Source organism: Balaenoptera acutorostrata, chromosome 18, assembly GCF_949987535.1.
Source record: "Balaenoptera acutorostrata chromosome 18, mBalAcu1.1, whole genome shotgun sequence".
Lineage (NCBI taxonomy): Eukaryota > Metazoa > Chordata > Mammalia > Artiodactyla > Balaenopteridae > Balaenoptera > Balaenoptera acutorostrata.
Window position 1 is genome coordinate 62,162,169 of NC_080081.1, and position 16,159 is coordinate 62,178,327.

Here is a 16,159-nt window from a genome sequence, read left to right on the forward strand (position 1 = left end):
GAAGAGCGGTCCCCGCACCGCGATGAAGAGTGGCCCCCGCTTGCCGCAACTAGAGAAAGCCCTCGCACGAACCGAAGACCCAACACAGCCAAAAATAAATAAATAAATAAATAAAGTAGCTATAAAAACCTTCCAATAAAACAAAACAAAACAAAACAAAACCTTAGGCCCAGATGGCTTTAGCTGTGAATTCTTCCAAACATTTAAAAAAGAAATAACACTGATTCTGCACCAACTCTTTTAGAAAATAGAAAAGGACATGTTTATGAGGACAAGTATAACCTTGACTCTAAAACCTGACAGGGTTTACAAACTACTTACTCTCATGAATATAGATCCAAAAATCCTAAACAAAATATTAGCAAATAAAATCCAGTGATATATAACAAGGTACTATGTCACAAAGAAGTAGAGTTTATTCCAGGAATGCCAGGGTTGTTTAACATTTTAAAATTCATCAATGTAACTCATAATATTAACGATTAAAACAAAAAATTATGATCACCTTGATAGGTGTAGACAAAGCATTTTATACAGTTAAATGCCTTTAGGGGATAAAAATGTTAGCAAACTAGGAATAAAAGGGACTCTCCTTAATTTGATAAAGAATACCTACAAAAATCCTACATCAAACATAAAATCAAACAGGTTATTGAAAGCTTTCCTCCTCTACTGAGGAATGAAAAGATGATTCACCATTTTCCCAAGTTCCTAGCCAGTGAAATTAAAGGCAAAAGTTTATAAAGATAGAAATACAACTATTATTATTGGTAAATGACATGATTGTGCACATATAAAATCTAAGAGTCTGTAAGCTATTAGACCAATAAGTTAACAAAGTTAAGTATTTAAAAATTAATATACAAAAATCAATTGTATTTCTATATATCACCAAAAAAGGAAAAATATATTGAAACATAAAACTTTTTACAATAGTACCAAATACATATCAAATACTTGGAATCAATCTAAAAGATGTATAAAACATCCATACTGAAAACTAAAAAACACTACTGAGAGAAAGTTTTAAAGGTTTAAGTCAATGGTAGGATATCTCATTGAAATATGAGATATTAAATTGAATTGAATTCAATTCAGTTATGAACTGAAATTGTGACTCTGCCAACTCTCCCCAAAATTGATCTGTAGATTTAAGACAATCCCAATCTCAATTTCTGTACGGGTTGTTTGTGTGTGTGTGTTTGTGTGTGTGTGTGTAAACTGACAAGCTAAAATTGATATGGAATTATAAAAAATTGAGAACACTAAGATAATCTTGAAAAAGAAGAAAAAAGCTAGGGGACTTATACTGACAAATATTAAGACTTATTTTCAACTTCTAGTAATTGGAACAGTGTGGTACTGGTGTCAGGATAGGCAAATAGACCTCTGGAACAGAACAGAATCCAGAAACATAGAATATTACCTAATTAAAATAAAGATGACTCTGACTATAGTGCAGAAAGGATGATCCTTTTTTTTTTTTAATGGTGCTGGGTCAATTGGATATCCATATAGAAAAAAAAAGAATCTTGACTACTATCTACTATGCTGCATCATACCACACAAAAATCAATTCCAGATGGGTCATAGCTCTAAATGTCAAACAATTTAGCTTTCAGAAGAAAATAATGGAAAATGTCATCATGATAGGCAAAGATATCTTAAGTAGAGCACAAGAAGCACTAGCCATAAAGGAAAGAAACTGGTAAGTTGGATTAGTTGCAAGAACAATGGGCCACTGAGATTTAAAGTGTTGGATCAGAGTGAGAATGTTTGTGCTTCAGTCAGAGGCAGCTCTACCAGGAAGCTAAGCTTTAAAACCCTTCCTCTGCACAGGTCCCTTCCAAGGCCCTGGCAATCTATTCATGTGGTCATATATTTTTGTAAATTGTACACATCTTAAGCTTTATCAATCCTGTAGTGTCCCAGGGCATGCTGGCTACAGTGTCTTTTCCTATCCTATGGCATCTGTCCCACTAACCCAGACCCAGACTCTGTTCGCAGTGAGCTGGTAGGTACTGCCAATCGAGCAGAAAAGGCAGCTCTGAAATCTGTTTGCCATCCTTGTGATTCCTTTTGCCCAGATTTGGGATTGATGAAAAGACTGGGGACCATCAGCAGGTATGGGTGGGTGACTTGGAGAAAAGAGAACTGTGACAGGGGAAAGATGATGGGATATGTGGGATGACAAAGACTATCTCCTTGACCAAACTTTGCTCAGGTTCTTTGGAACCTTCTTCTCAACTAGGAGCCAACCATTGAACTTCTGTGTCCATCTTTACATCACCCAGTTTTAGCAAAAATCCTGCTATGTCAGTTTAGCAAGAATCCTCACCCTCCATATCTGATCAAATTTTTCATCCCCCACTCTTGGTATCTAATCTCCAGGCCCTGCCTTCAGCAAAAATCTTACCAAGTTGGTTTAGCCAGAATCCCTCCTTACCCCTGACATTTCCTCTTAGTGATTTTCCATCCACTGACCCCCACCCTGATCCTTGGCTATTAATCCCCACTTGTCCATGCTGCACTCAGAATTCAGTTCTATACTGAAGTCTCTTTTTTCCCTCCTATTGCAATAGTTTTGGGTTTTTAAAAAAATATAATTTATCTTCTCTGTTTCAACTAGTACCCAGCTCTAGTCTCTTTGACAGGAGTCAAAGAACCTGATACCCACCAGAATTCTAGAAATGCTTGATTTGACTGTGATAAAGCAGACTCATATATGGAACTGAGCACCATTTATACCTAACTGCCATTCAGTGCAATAACAGTTCCATATATTATTATTAAACGTGTGTCCAATTAACTTTGATGACAACCCTCTTCCTAGTCTTGCTCTCTCAGTTTGGTAATCCAATTGTGACGTTAAAAACTCAAGGGGATGTTGCTTTCAGGCTACAGTAAGGTAGCTAGGCTACTACGGTGTCACAGTTCCCAAGCAGGGCTGGAAGTGACTCATTTTCTTGTTAACTTGTGCTATATATACTCCAGAAAAATGAGTTGATATTTCTAAGAATACCTGATAGAAAAGAACAGAAGTTTTTCTTTCTGTCCCTGTCATCTGAAACTCTTAACTCATATACTGTGCAATGTATGGGGAGGTAAAATATGCACTCCTCCCCAAAAGCCGGGAGTACAGCAGGCTGCCCTACCCTACCAGCCACAACCCAGTATCAGATAGTTTCTCTAACTCTGAAGACATTTTCTTTATAAAAATATAGCAGTGGCTGACATCCTTCATCATGCAAACCAACAAAGAGCTATTAAATACCTACAACAAACAGAGCTCGTTTCTTCTTCTCCCCAAAGCTTGTTTTTGATCCTTTGATGGAAAACTTGGGCTAGATAAAAAGGAAGCACAGAACAACAAGCCATCATGTCCCAAATATTTTATTCTCTCACCTCACAGCTCTAGATGCACCTGGGAAAGATGAAGAGGAATAGATGAAAGAGTGACTATGTACTTTAAGTCATTCCTTTAAGTAATCTAAGATGAATGAAAAGAGTCACCCATGTTAAAATGCAATTTACGTCTGGAAGTGTTCCCTGTGTGGAAATTGCAATTATGGAAGAATCAATGGTAAGGCCTTTTGGGGGTGAGGTTGGTTGACTTATGCCTTGAGTACAGCTGTGTTATTGGAGTGAAACTGGGCTTATTGGCCAGGTTAGAACAACATTATTTATTTCAACTTCTCAGGACACTTCTTTCTAGAAGAGAGGCAATTAACAGGAAGTAAGGAGGAAATGTAGGAACAACAACAGCTAAAGTAAAATGAGTTTGGTCTTTTATTTTTTTTTTAATTAATTAATTTATTTGTTTATTTTTAGCTGCGTTGGGTCTTTGTTGTTGCACGCAGGCTTTCTCTAGTTGCGGCTAGCGGGGGCTACTCTTCGTTGCAGCGCGCAGGCTTCTCATTGCGGTGGCTTCTCTTGTTGTGGAGCACGGGCTCTAGGCACACAGGCTTCAGCAGTTGTAGCTCGCAGGCTCTAGAGCGCAGGCTCAGCAGTTGTGGCGCACGGGCTTAGTTGCTCCGCGGCATGTGGGATCTTCCCGGACCACGGCTCGAACCCGTGTCCCCTGCATTGGCAGGCGGATTCTTAACGACTGCGCCACCAGGGAAGCCCCGAGTTTGATCTTTTAAAAGGTAAATTCCAGTTAGATCCATCTCTTGGGGAGGGCAATGGACCCAGCTGTCCTCGGCCCCATGGTGGTGCTGCACCTCACTCTTCTATTTTGGAACATTGTTAAAACTCAATTAAAAATTTTCTGTCTTGAATAAAGATAACCCAAGGGGTCTATGAAAGATGCTGGCAGAGTGTTTCCTTTCCAGTGCGATTATCTTAGGAACGTAACACTGACGGGGTTGCCCAAGGACCTTCACCCTTGGGGAAGGTCCTGACCTTATTTGCAAAACCCATCTCATTCTCTGAAAGTGCCAAATAAATGAACTTTTCAGTAGATATGCCTATTAGTTTTGTATTTGTGCAAATTCCCTCTTCTCTAGGAATCCTGTTTGACCAATGCTTGATTCACCTACTATGCACCAAGTGCTGGCACCTAAGAGAGGTTTTGCTCCTGAGCAGCAATAAGCAAACATTAAATAAAACAAAACAAGAGACTTGAAAGCCACGTTCCCAGGCTAATCTAGGAAGCAGGCCACATTCATCATTAATGCTAGTCTTTATGGATAGACCTTTATCCTGCCCCATGGCTGTCTCTTTAATCACTAAATTGTAGCCTTTCTAAACAGCGCCTAATGCTCCAGATCAGTGGTTCTCCAACTGTGGTCCCCAAACCAGCAGCATCAACGTCTCCTGGAAACTGGTTGGAAATGAAAGTTCTTGGGCCTCATCCCAACCAGAAGTTCTGAGGGTGGGACCCAGTAACCTGTGCTTTACCAAGTCCTCCAGGTGATTCTGTTACACACATTAAAGTTTGAAAATCACTGCTCCATACCACCCACTCTCTCTCTTTCCTTCCTTGGAATGTACTCTCTTTCCTCCAATCCATCTGGACTTTTCTCTCTGCTAAGACAACTAACCCAACATTTACGTTCACCGACGACAACAGTTAAAACATTGGGTCTCTCTCAGTTAATAGGTATTATGAAGGCCAGACTTTTAACATATAGGTGAGAATTTCTGCCTGGCCTGGTGTTGGAGATTCACTCTGAAGAGGGACTATCAAGACCACCATTCTTGTCTGTTGGCTCACTTCCAACCCCAGACAAGACCTGCGCTTTTACTCCGGCCCCCTCTGCATGGGAAGGTAGAGCTGTAGCGTGGTGCCTCCCCACAGTCGCAGAGGGAATCACCTGGACTTCAGGCGGGTAGCAGCCCAAGGAGGCTGGGGGTCTGGCAGGTCTGTCTCCAAATGAGCTTACTTCTCACCCATCAAACAAGACACACTTTTTAATGCAATAACCACTGTTACCTAATGACCAGCAATGTTCCACTTTGAACTAAGAAGATAATATTAATGATAGTAAAAATATCTAAAATATCTAGTAAAAATATCTGAACATTTGTTGAGAGCTTTCTATGCACCAAACACTGTGCTAAATGCGCTAAGTTACTCAATTTAACCCTCCCAACAACCTTATGAAAGAGGTACTTTCATATTGTTCCATTTTACAAAAGAGAAACTGAGAATCTCAGATAATCATTACTTGGAATCCTCCCTCCCACTCTGATATATGAAGCTTCCTTTCTGGCATAGCATTCAGCGTGGGTAAGTCTGGCTGCCACAAGTAAATAGAGTAGTAGACAGGAAATAGTCACAGAGTGAAGCTTAGTGCAAACTTTTCAGACCCATGTTCTGGGGTACACCAGCCCAGGCTCTCTCGTAATTTTTGCAAGGCTTGAAGTTACATAACAGTATAAATAGAAGCCCACTTACCATATGTCTAAATATTTTAAAGTTATAAATTAGACTAGCAAACCGCTAAATAAAATATCCTCTTACCTTTGCAAAAAGTACGTTCACAACAGCTTGGAAGGCCAGGTTCAGATTCTGGACTCCTAGACTCCACAGCATTCTGCATTGGAACTTGATCATGGGGAGTGAAGTTGTTCCCTGCCATTCCTTTCTCTTCTCATGCTTGTCTCCAGAGCCCACCAAGAAAGGCCTCATGTGTTCACAGGTGGATACAGTAGTTGACATGAGACCAGCTGGGACCTGGGACCCTTTGCTGCCGTGCTGCAGTGCTTGCACCTGGACACACCTCTCCTCAAGCAACAAAATACAAAGTTACTTTATGGGGCTAAAAATAACTGCGTGCATGCGCAGTTGGGGCAAATTCTGGACCCAAAAGATACAAAGATACAAAAAAATCCCAACTGCCACTTTTGAAGAGCTGGAAGCAAAAACAGGGTGTGAGAGCAAAAGCAGGGTACTGCGCATGCCCCGTGCACACTACACCACCTAAGGGGTGGGCAAAACACCTAAGCCGCCCCTCTGGCCCAACCCTGGGACACACCTCTACCCTCACTCCATATAAGGAGCAAGCTTGCCCCCCACTCAAGGAGCGAGCAAGCAAGGGAAACTGTTGTTCTCACTCCCCGCTGCTGCTGCAGCAGGGGCCCCAATAGAGCCTTGCCTGAATTTCTTGTCTGGCCTCTAGTCAATTTCTATTGATTGGGGAAGGCCAAGAACTCTGGTCAGTAACACACACATCCAAACTTTGTCCCCAGACCCCTGCAAACAGCAGGGCCCCTTGGCCAAGGCTGGGCTGTGAGGGGAGTCCACTCTCAGAAGGACAAGCTGTACCATTGATAGAAAGGCATGCAGGCCCAGAGCATGATGTAGAGGGGTGAACCGAGATTCTGGGTGGGGCTATCCCCATGGCCCTAGGGAAGGGGCACAGGCAGAGGAGGGCCAACTCAGGGCCTCTATATCACAGATCCCAGGGTAGGGGCCTTTCTTGCCTCATCTAAGGGCAATTCTGCCCACACTGTCCTCCAGAATCTCTGAGAAAGAGGATTACTATTCAAATAAGATTGAGAAACACTGGATATTGCACACTTTTCTTGGAAATTTATAGTACATGCGTATCTCACTTTATTGTGCTTCACTTTTCTGCCCTTCGCAGATACTGTGATTTTTTATAGATTAAAGGTTTCCTTTTTGTCAAGCAAGTCTAATGGTGCCATTTTTCCAACTGCATTTGCTCACTTCATATCTCTGTGTCACATTTTGGTAATTCTAGAAATATTTCAAACGTTTTCATTATTATATTTGTATGGTGACCTGGGATCAGTGATCTTTGACATTTTATTATAATTGTTTGGGGTGTCATAAACTGCACCCATATAAAATGGTGAACTTAAGCGACAAGTGTTGTGCATGTTCTGACTGTTCCCCCACCTCTCTCTCTCCCCTCAGGCCTCCCTATTCCCTGAAATACAACAATACAGTAAGTCCCCTACATAACGAACCTTCAAGTTGCGAACTTTCAACGATGCAAATATGCATTCGCACGTCCAATCACGTAAGTTAGTTCACGTGTCTGGCAGACATTGTCACGTGCTTGCATCCTCTACAAGTGGTTGTGCTTTTGTGCACTTTACTGTACAATACTGTATAGAGTACAGTAGTACAGTATCTTTATTTCAAGACCAGGATGTCCGGAAGCAAGCGTAAAAGCAGTGGTGATGTAGCTGGTACTCCTGTATTTTTCAAGGTACTGTCCTGTAAGATTAAAAATGCTTTCTTTATTTTTTGTGTTTGTTTTTTATGTATCATTTGTGTGAAAAGTATTATAAACCTATTACAATACAGTACTATCAATATATAGCCGATTGTGTTAGTTGGGTACCTAGGCTAACTTTGTTGGACTTATGAACAGATTGGACTTATGAACGTGGTCTCAGAACGGAACTCGTTTGTATGTAGGGGGCTTACTATATTGAAATTAGGCCAATTAATAACCCTACAATGGCCTCTAAGTGTTCAATTAAAAGAAATAGTTGCATGTCTCTCACTTTAAGTCGAAAGCTAGAAATGATTAAGCTTAGTGAGGAAGGCATGCTGAAAGCCGAGATAGGCTGAAAGCTAAGCCTCTTGCACCAAACAGTTAGTCAAGTTGTGAATGCAAAGGAAAAGTTCTTGAAGAATTTAAAAGTTCTACTCCAGTGAACACATGAATGATAAGAAAGCAAACCAGCCTTATTGTTGTTATGGAGAAAGCTCTAGTGGTCTGGATAGAAAATCAAACCAGCCACAACATTCCCTTAAGGCAAAGCCTAAACCAGAGCAAGGCCCTAACTCTCTTCAATTCTAGGAAGGCTGAGAGAGGTGAGGAAGCTTCAGAAGAAAGGTTTGAAACTAGCAGAAGTTATTTCATGAGATTTGGGGAAAGAATCCATCTCCATAACATAAATGTTCAGGGTGAAGCAACAAGTACTGATGTAGAAGCTACAGCAAGTTATCCAGATCTAGCTAAGATAATTAATGAAGCTGGCTACACTAAACCACAGATTTTCATTGTAACAAAACAGCTTTCTATTGGAAGAAGATGCCATCTAGGATTTTCATAGGTAGAGAGGAGAAGTCAATGCCTGGCTGCAAAGCTTCAGAGGACAGACTGACTCTCTTGTCAGGGGCTAATGCAGGTGGTGACTTTAAGTTGAAGGCAATGCTCGTTTACCATTCTGAAAATCCTAGGGCCCCTAGGAATTATGCTAAATCTACTCTGCCTGTGCTATATAAATGGTAAAATAAAGTCTGGATGACAGCATGTCTGTTTAAAACATGGTTTACTGGATTTTAAGCCTATTGTTGAGACCTACTGCTCTGAAGAAAAACATTCCTTTCAAAATATTACTGCTCATTGACAATGCACCTGGTCACCTGGGAACTCTGTTGGAGATATACGAAGATATGAATGTTGTTTCCATGCCTGCTAATAAAACATCCATTCTGCAGCCCATGGATCAAGGAATAATTTTGATTTCCAAGTCCTGTTATTTAAGAAGTTTCATAAGGCTATAGCTGCCATAGATAGTGATTCCTCTGATGGATCTGGGGAAAGTAAGTAGGAAACCTTGTGGAAAGGATTCACCATTCTAGATGCTATTAAGAACATTCATGATTCATGGGAAGAGGTCAAAATAGCAACATTAGCGGGAGTTTGGAAGAAGTTGATTCCAACCCTCATGGATGACTTTAAGCGGTTTAGGACTTCAGTGGAGGAAATAACTGCACATGTGGTAGAAATAGCAAGAGAACTAGAACTGGATGTGGAACATGAAGATGTGACTGAATTGCTGCAATCTCATGGTAAAACTTTAATGGATGAGGAGTTGCTTCTTATGGATGAGAAAGAAAAGGGTTCCTTGAGATGGCATCTACTCCTGGTGAAGATGCTGTGAAGATTACTGAAATGACGGCAAAGGATTTAGAATGTTACATAAATTTAGTTGGTAAAGCAGTGGCAGGGTTCGAGAGGACTGACTCCAATTTTGGAAGAAGTTTACTGTGGGTAAAATGCTATCAAACAGCACTGCGTGATACAGAGAAATCGTTCACGAAAGGAAGAGTCAAATGACGTGACAAACTTCACTGTTGTCTTATTTTAAGAAAATGCCACAGTCACCCCAACCTTCAGAAACCACCATCCTGATCAGCCAGCATCCTTCAACATCAAGGCAAGACCCTTCACCAACAAAAAGATTATGACTTGCTGAAGGCTCTAATGATGCTTAGCACTTTTTAGTAATAAGGTGTTTTTAAATTAAGGTATGTACAATTATTTTTTTTAGAAATAATGCTATTGCACACTTAATAGACTACAGTATAGTGTAAACATAACTTTTATAAGCACTGGGAAACCAAAAAATTCACGTGAATTGCTTTATTGTGATATTTGCTTTATGCAGTGGTCTGGAACCAAACCCACAAAATCGCCAAAGTAAGCCTGTAAACATTAGTACAGTATTACAGTAAACATTAGTGTCTTAGCTCAGGCTGCCAAAACAAAATCTCAAAGACTGGATAGCTTAAACAACAGGAAATTATTTCTCACAGTTCTAGAGGCTTGGAAGTCCAACATCAAGGTGCCAGACAATTCAGTTCCCTTGTGAGGGCTCTCTTTCTGGCTTACAGACAGCTGCCTTCTCACTGTGTCCTTACATGGCAGAAAGAGAAAGAGAAAGCTCTGGTCTCTCTTCCTTTTCTCATAAGGATACTAATTCCATCATGAGGTCCCCATCTTTATGACCTGAGCTAAACCTAATGACCTCCCAAAGGTCCCACCTCCAAATACCATCATATTAGAAGTGAAAGCTTCGACATATGGATTGGGGGAGGACACAAACATTCAGTTCATAACATGTAGTGAAGACGCTGAGGTCAGATGCAAAGAAATCTTTGTGACTTTAACTCAGCATTACCCACACATATTTATGAAAAAGTTTTTCCAGTTTGGTGGGTCAGTTATTTGCTCCAAATCACAAGTACCTTAAATCAGTCACCACCTTTGGCTCTACCCTGTTGGCCACAGTCTATTTCATCAAGATGGCATCTCACTTCAGTCTATGAATTTATATCCGCATGTGATAAACACCATCAATAAACCCTGTGTCTACATGTCCTTGCCTTTCATTCTCAGACCTGTCCTCCTTTAAGATGTTTTAACAATTTGAATGATTCCTAGAGTACCGGTTAAGCATAGTTTATTCACATTTATTAAAGTAATACCTGCAAAATCACCCTGCCCTAACAACCAAGTGGGTGATGTTGTGACTGACTTTTAAACGCAATCAGTAAGCAAGTGGTTAACACACTGACTTCATTTCTGGAGATCTGATGTACAACATGGTGACTATAGTTAATAATACGTTATTGTATACTTGAAATTTGCTAAGAGAGTAGATCTTAAGTGTTCCCACCACACAAACAAAAAATGGTGACTAAACGAAATGATGAATATGTTAATCAGCTTGATTGTAGTAATCATTTCACAATGTATACATATATCAATATATCACATTGCACACCTAAAATATATGCAGTTTTTATTTGCCAATTTTACCTCAACAAAGCTGGGGGAAAAAACAAAGTTATTTTCTATTTTCTAGATCCCAATCATAATTATGTTTAGAGCTGCATAAAATAACTGCCCAACATAATGTATTTTTCAGGGACAATTTTACTTCATATGTATTTCCAAACACTAATCTACTGAAAAAATATTTCCTATTATTATATAATTCTGCAGTCACCACTCTCAGGCCACTTCACATACCTATCTTATTTATCTTCCCTTTTTTCCCCAATAATAGGCCATTATGGAAAATTTTGAACACATGTCTGAATTGTGTGATAAAGCTTTCCTGATTTTTTTTTTTTTCTTTTTGGCTGCGTTGGGTCTTCGTTGCTGCGCGCAGGCTTTCTCTAGTTGCAGTGAGCGGGGCTACTCTTCGTTGCGGTGCGTGGGCTTCTTCTTGCGGTGGCTTCTCTTGCTGTGGAGCATGGGCTCTAGACAGGCGGGCTTCAGTAGTTGTGGCACACGGGCTCTAGAGCGCAGGCTCAGTAGTTGTGGCGTACGGGCTTAGTTGCTCCACTGCATGTGGGATCTTCCCAGACCGGGGATTGAACCTGCGTCCCCTGCATTGGCAGGCGGATTCTCAACCACTGCGCCACCAGGAAAATCCCTTTCATGATTTTTTTTTTTTTTTTCCCCCAGTCTTTGGTTCCTGATGTGAATTTAAGCTTTATCAATTTGATTTTAGCATTGGTATGTCCATAGTGTGAAAAAAACTGGCCAGGGCCCGCACCCCCAGGGAAGCCTCATTGATGCCACCCCCGCCGGCCTGCCGCCGTCCTCCCTCACGCAGGCGCAGACCGACATCGGTCCGAACCACGTGTTCACGCGGCAGACGGCGCAGAGCGCGCCGCCCAGCACTTCTACGAGCGCGTCAGCCAGCAGCCACGGCTCGGAGGCCCGGCTCCAGCCACTCGGGAACGGCCTCACAGAGCGTACCGCTTGCAGGGCCAAGGCGCCATTAGCAACGACGTGTCTTGGGCCAACAAAAACATGCAGGCTTCGTCTCGCTACAGCTGGGTGCGGGGCGGGAGCCCGCACTACGCAGGCCAGTCCATGGCCATGATGGCCGGAGCGGGCAGGGGAGCAGCGCGATGGGGCAGCGGCCCACAGGGCGCTACCGGTCCTCTCGGCAAGGCTCCTCCCAGAGTACCTGTGCCAGGGGGAGAACAACTGTGGCGAGCTGTACGGCCACCGCCAGGCCACCTCGGAGCCCACGAGCTGGACAGACCCCCCCGGACCACACGGCGATTACGCCGACCAGCTGGCGTCCTACGCCCAGCAGAGCTACTACCGGTCGTCTGAGGAGTCCACACAGCACTACCATGACGGCGGTAAGGCTGGCCGGGCCGCGTGCTGCGGGGCCTGATGTGCACGCTTTATGGAAATGGAGGCCGGGCTTTGTGTCCCCACTTGCCTGTGTGTTCATGAAGCAGGAGAAGGGTCTCGCGGGGTAGACCCACCATCTGGTCCAGCTGACCATCTTGGGGTCTGTGAGCTGGTCTCAGAGCCTCCTCAGTCAAGACTGTCCTTTGTTCCAAAGGCGGGTGGGCGAGCGGCGGGGACCTGGGCACCCCATCTCCCTCCTGAGCCAGGCGGGCGGCGCACGTGGGGTGTGTTGGGCATGGCCTGGGCATTTACTTCCAACACCTGCTGGCAAATAAGGCGCATCTCTGGCTGAGGGACACGTCAGACCGAGGGTGAGCTGGAAGCAGCTCCCCAGACAGAAAGCCCTGGTCTGTGGCGCTCGCCCATCTCCCTGGTGTGAACGCTCCCACTCCCAATGACTTAAAACTGCCAAGGTGACATCACCAAAAACGGATTTGGGAAGAAGCAGGCACATTCTTTTCTCTAGCGGGTGCCAGCTGGCCCCGGGCCTGTCGGGTGAAGGGACTTCCCACCGACCCCTGGAGGCCAGGAGAGGAGAGGAAACGATAAGCCCACAAGGGTGACGTGGTCCACGCTCTCTTGTTTGGATGTCAGGCAGTGGGGAAAATGTAAGGGTTGCCAGGCCCCAGAGAGGAAAAGATAAACGGTACATACAGAACGGGTGACTTGAAAATGTGACTTTTGGGGGACCTTTTTTTAAATTGTAGGAACACCACAAAATTTGCCATTTTAACCATTTTAAGTGCACAGTTCAGTGGTATTAAGTATATTCAAGTTGTTGGGCTGCCACCACCATCACCACCATCTCCAGAACCTCTCAACATTCTGAACTGAAACTCTGTCCCCTATCTCCTAACTCCCTATCCCCCTCCCCGGCCTTTGGCAGCCACTTTGTGTTTCTGATTTTGGCTACTCTGGGTACCTCATATAAGTGGAATGATAACAATAGTTGTCTTTTTGTGACTGGCTTCTTTCACTCAGCATAATGTCCTCAAGGTTCATCCATGTTGTAGCAGGTGTCAGAATTGCCTTCCTATTTAGGGCTGAGTGATATTCCATTGTATGTTTACACCACATTTTGCTTGTCCATTTATCTGTCAGTGGACACTTGGGTTGCTTCCACCTTTAAGTATTGTGAATAGTGCTTCTGTGAACATGGGTTTACAAATACCTCTTCGAGACCCCGCTTTCAATTCTTTTAGGTTCAGGCAGACAGACCTCTGAGATATTGTGGGTTCAGTTCCAGACCACAATAAAGTGAATATTGCAATTAAAAATTAAAAAATAAAAATTATAATGGAACAAATTAGCCAATAACACTGAAAGACTTGGGATACCCCAGACAGTTGACATTTGCTCAAAGGACCCACTGTGTGATGCTGCAGCTGTCTCTCCAACTCCCTAATCTCAGTACCTGTGGCAGCTTATCCCCTGCATGAGCAACACGCACAATGGCAAGAGAAGGAGCATTTCAAATTTCCTACAGTGGGAAGAACCACTGCTTTGTAAGATGTGACCTATAAACAAAATCTTGGTGCAAGACCAGTGATGCCACTACACTGCCTATACACCACTACTGGTTGTGCCCTTGACCACAGAAGAACAGGAGCAGCTTGTGTATTCAGAATCCATTGTTCAATTGCTACAGCCCCATCATCCAAGTGGGACATCAGCAGATTGGTAAAAAGCCCTTCTGGGGGCAGTGGAGAGGAGGAGCCATTAACTTTGACCCAAAAATCCATGCAAGATATGTTAAAACTCTCCCCACACTCCCATCTCAGGTAACAGGCAATGCCCATGTGATTCCGTTGCTCCCATCTGAGCTGGGGCGGTCAAGCCCTGTTTTAACAAGGCCTGTTTTAACAATACCCCATCCAACATCAGACTCCTCTCCCATAAGTCTCCCACAATTGTATTTCTTGAGAGTGATCCTACATGATCCCATAAAAATAAAAATAAAAAATACCCCTCAGATCCAGATAATAAAATAATAGAACCTCTCTCTGAATCATCTCAAACATGCACACAGCAGCCTCAACAGTAAACTTCATAAGGGCAGAAACTTTGGGTACATCTGGTTCACCATTATCTCCCAGGATCTAGCTCAGTGACTGGCAAATAGCATGCCCTCAATGACTGCATCTCTTTACTGTCCCTAAAGGTCAGGCTTCACTCGTGTGGTCTGGTCTCCAGTCTTCAAGCACCACACTTTAAGCCATCCAGGCAGCTGGCTGCCTCCGTCTCCCTGAAGACTTCCAGGACAGGAGGCTACATCACCTCCCTGGGCAGCTGAGTCATCTTCCTATCAGGAAATTGTTTCTGCCTTGGCTAAATAGGTAAGCAATTTCTGTCTATTTTAGACAAAAAAACCTAAGTTTAAAAAAGATTAAGTGAATAGCTCAAGGTTATACACCAACTCTGACCCAGTTAGGAATAGAACCCAAGTGGTTCCTAACATTCAATCCTATAGTTTCAATACTGCTTATTTTGCAGAGGAACCTATCTTTATAATTTACAGATATTGTTCCCAAATCGCTCGCTAGAAATTCTGCCTAAATATTGAAGGTAGAGCAGCTTCATGTATCCTATAGAGAGAGAATATATATAAAAAGAAATTTTTCCCACATGAGTAATGAATCACTGTAAAAAACATTTGTTCGGTTGTTTCATTATAAAATAAAAGCATTCCTCCCGGCTGCCACCAAATCCAAATGCTCCAGTTTTGTTACTAAACAATTCTTTTAACACCAAGCCAAAAATAAGTCATGATGTTAATGCAAACATCTTGCAAGCCAAATAAAAGGACTTGTGCCAAATTTATCAGAGTTAGAGGGAAATTGTGTCAGATCTGTCTGTCTCTGAGAAACTTTCTATTAGATCACCAGTCAGTAGGGTACCAGCATCTGCTGATGCTCACTGAAAGACATGAGTAATAAGAGACAGCTTTAGAAAATACAATTTTCTTCCATAGTTAGCAATGCATGACTCACTAGAACTCTCCAGACACTATACTGCATGAATGACTCAAAATTCTCCCAAGGATAGAGCACAATCACTTCTCTCTTCCTGCACCAGGATTTCTCATTTCAATTATCACTGATCTGTTAGCTTACCTCAAAGGGAGAAAATCTTGGTCCATTCTCCTTCCTCTTTTAAAAACAGTGGTACATGTTTTGATATAAAAGTAAATATTGAAGTGCTACAGGAAAACAGAGACTAAACATTATAGTGAATGCTGAGAACAATCTTCAGCCAGCCCAACTCCCACCATTTGGGAGGTCATGTTGGACAATGACCATGGTTAATCTCTTTCTGGAATATTGACCAATGAGTAGAAATTATTGCAATATGAGAAATAATTTATTGTTAAAGACCAATGACCTGCCCATTCAAATCTTCAATAGCCAATAATAGTAATCAAAGATACTTTGAGAAATAGTTTAGAAGTTACTCTCCATGACAGGTCTTGATTTCCCTCAAATAACTCTTCTCTTCAATAAGCACAGTAGCCTCCCAGTCAAGGACCACACTTCCATGCTCTTTCCTTTCCATTCCATCTAGCATTCTGACTTCAGATTAATTTTACTGAAAGATTGTTCTGATTATGATAGCTTAGCATGATAATGAAGAGCACAGGTCTTGAAATTAGACCGCCTGATGTCAAATCTTGGATTGCCAATTAATTTTTAAATCTCTGTGAGCCTCAGTTTTTTCCTCTGTGA

The 16,159-nt window shown here is 42.4% G+C and overlaps 1 pseudogene; it reads left to right on the top strand.

Moving 5' to 3' along the window:
- The window catches only part of LOC114238462 (calcium-responsive transactivator-like), a 40,088-nt pseudogene extending 27,671 nt beyond the window's left edge, over positions 1-12,417 (top strand).
- Positions 12,418-16,159: the final 3,742 nt, after the last annotated feature.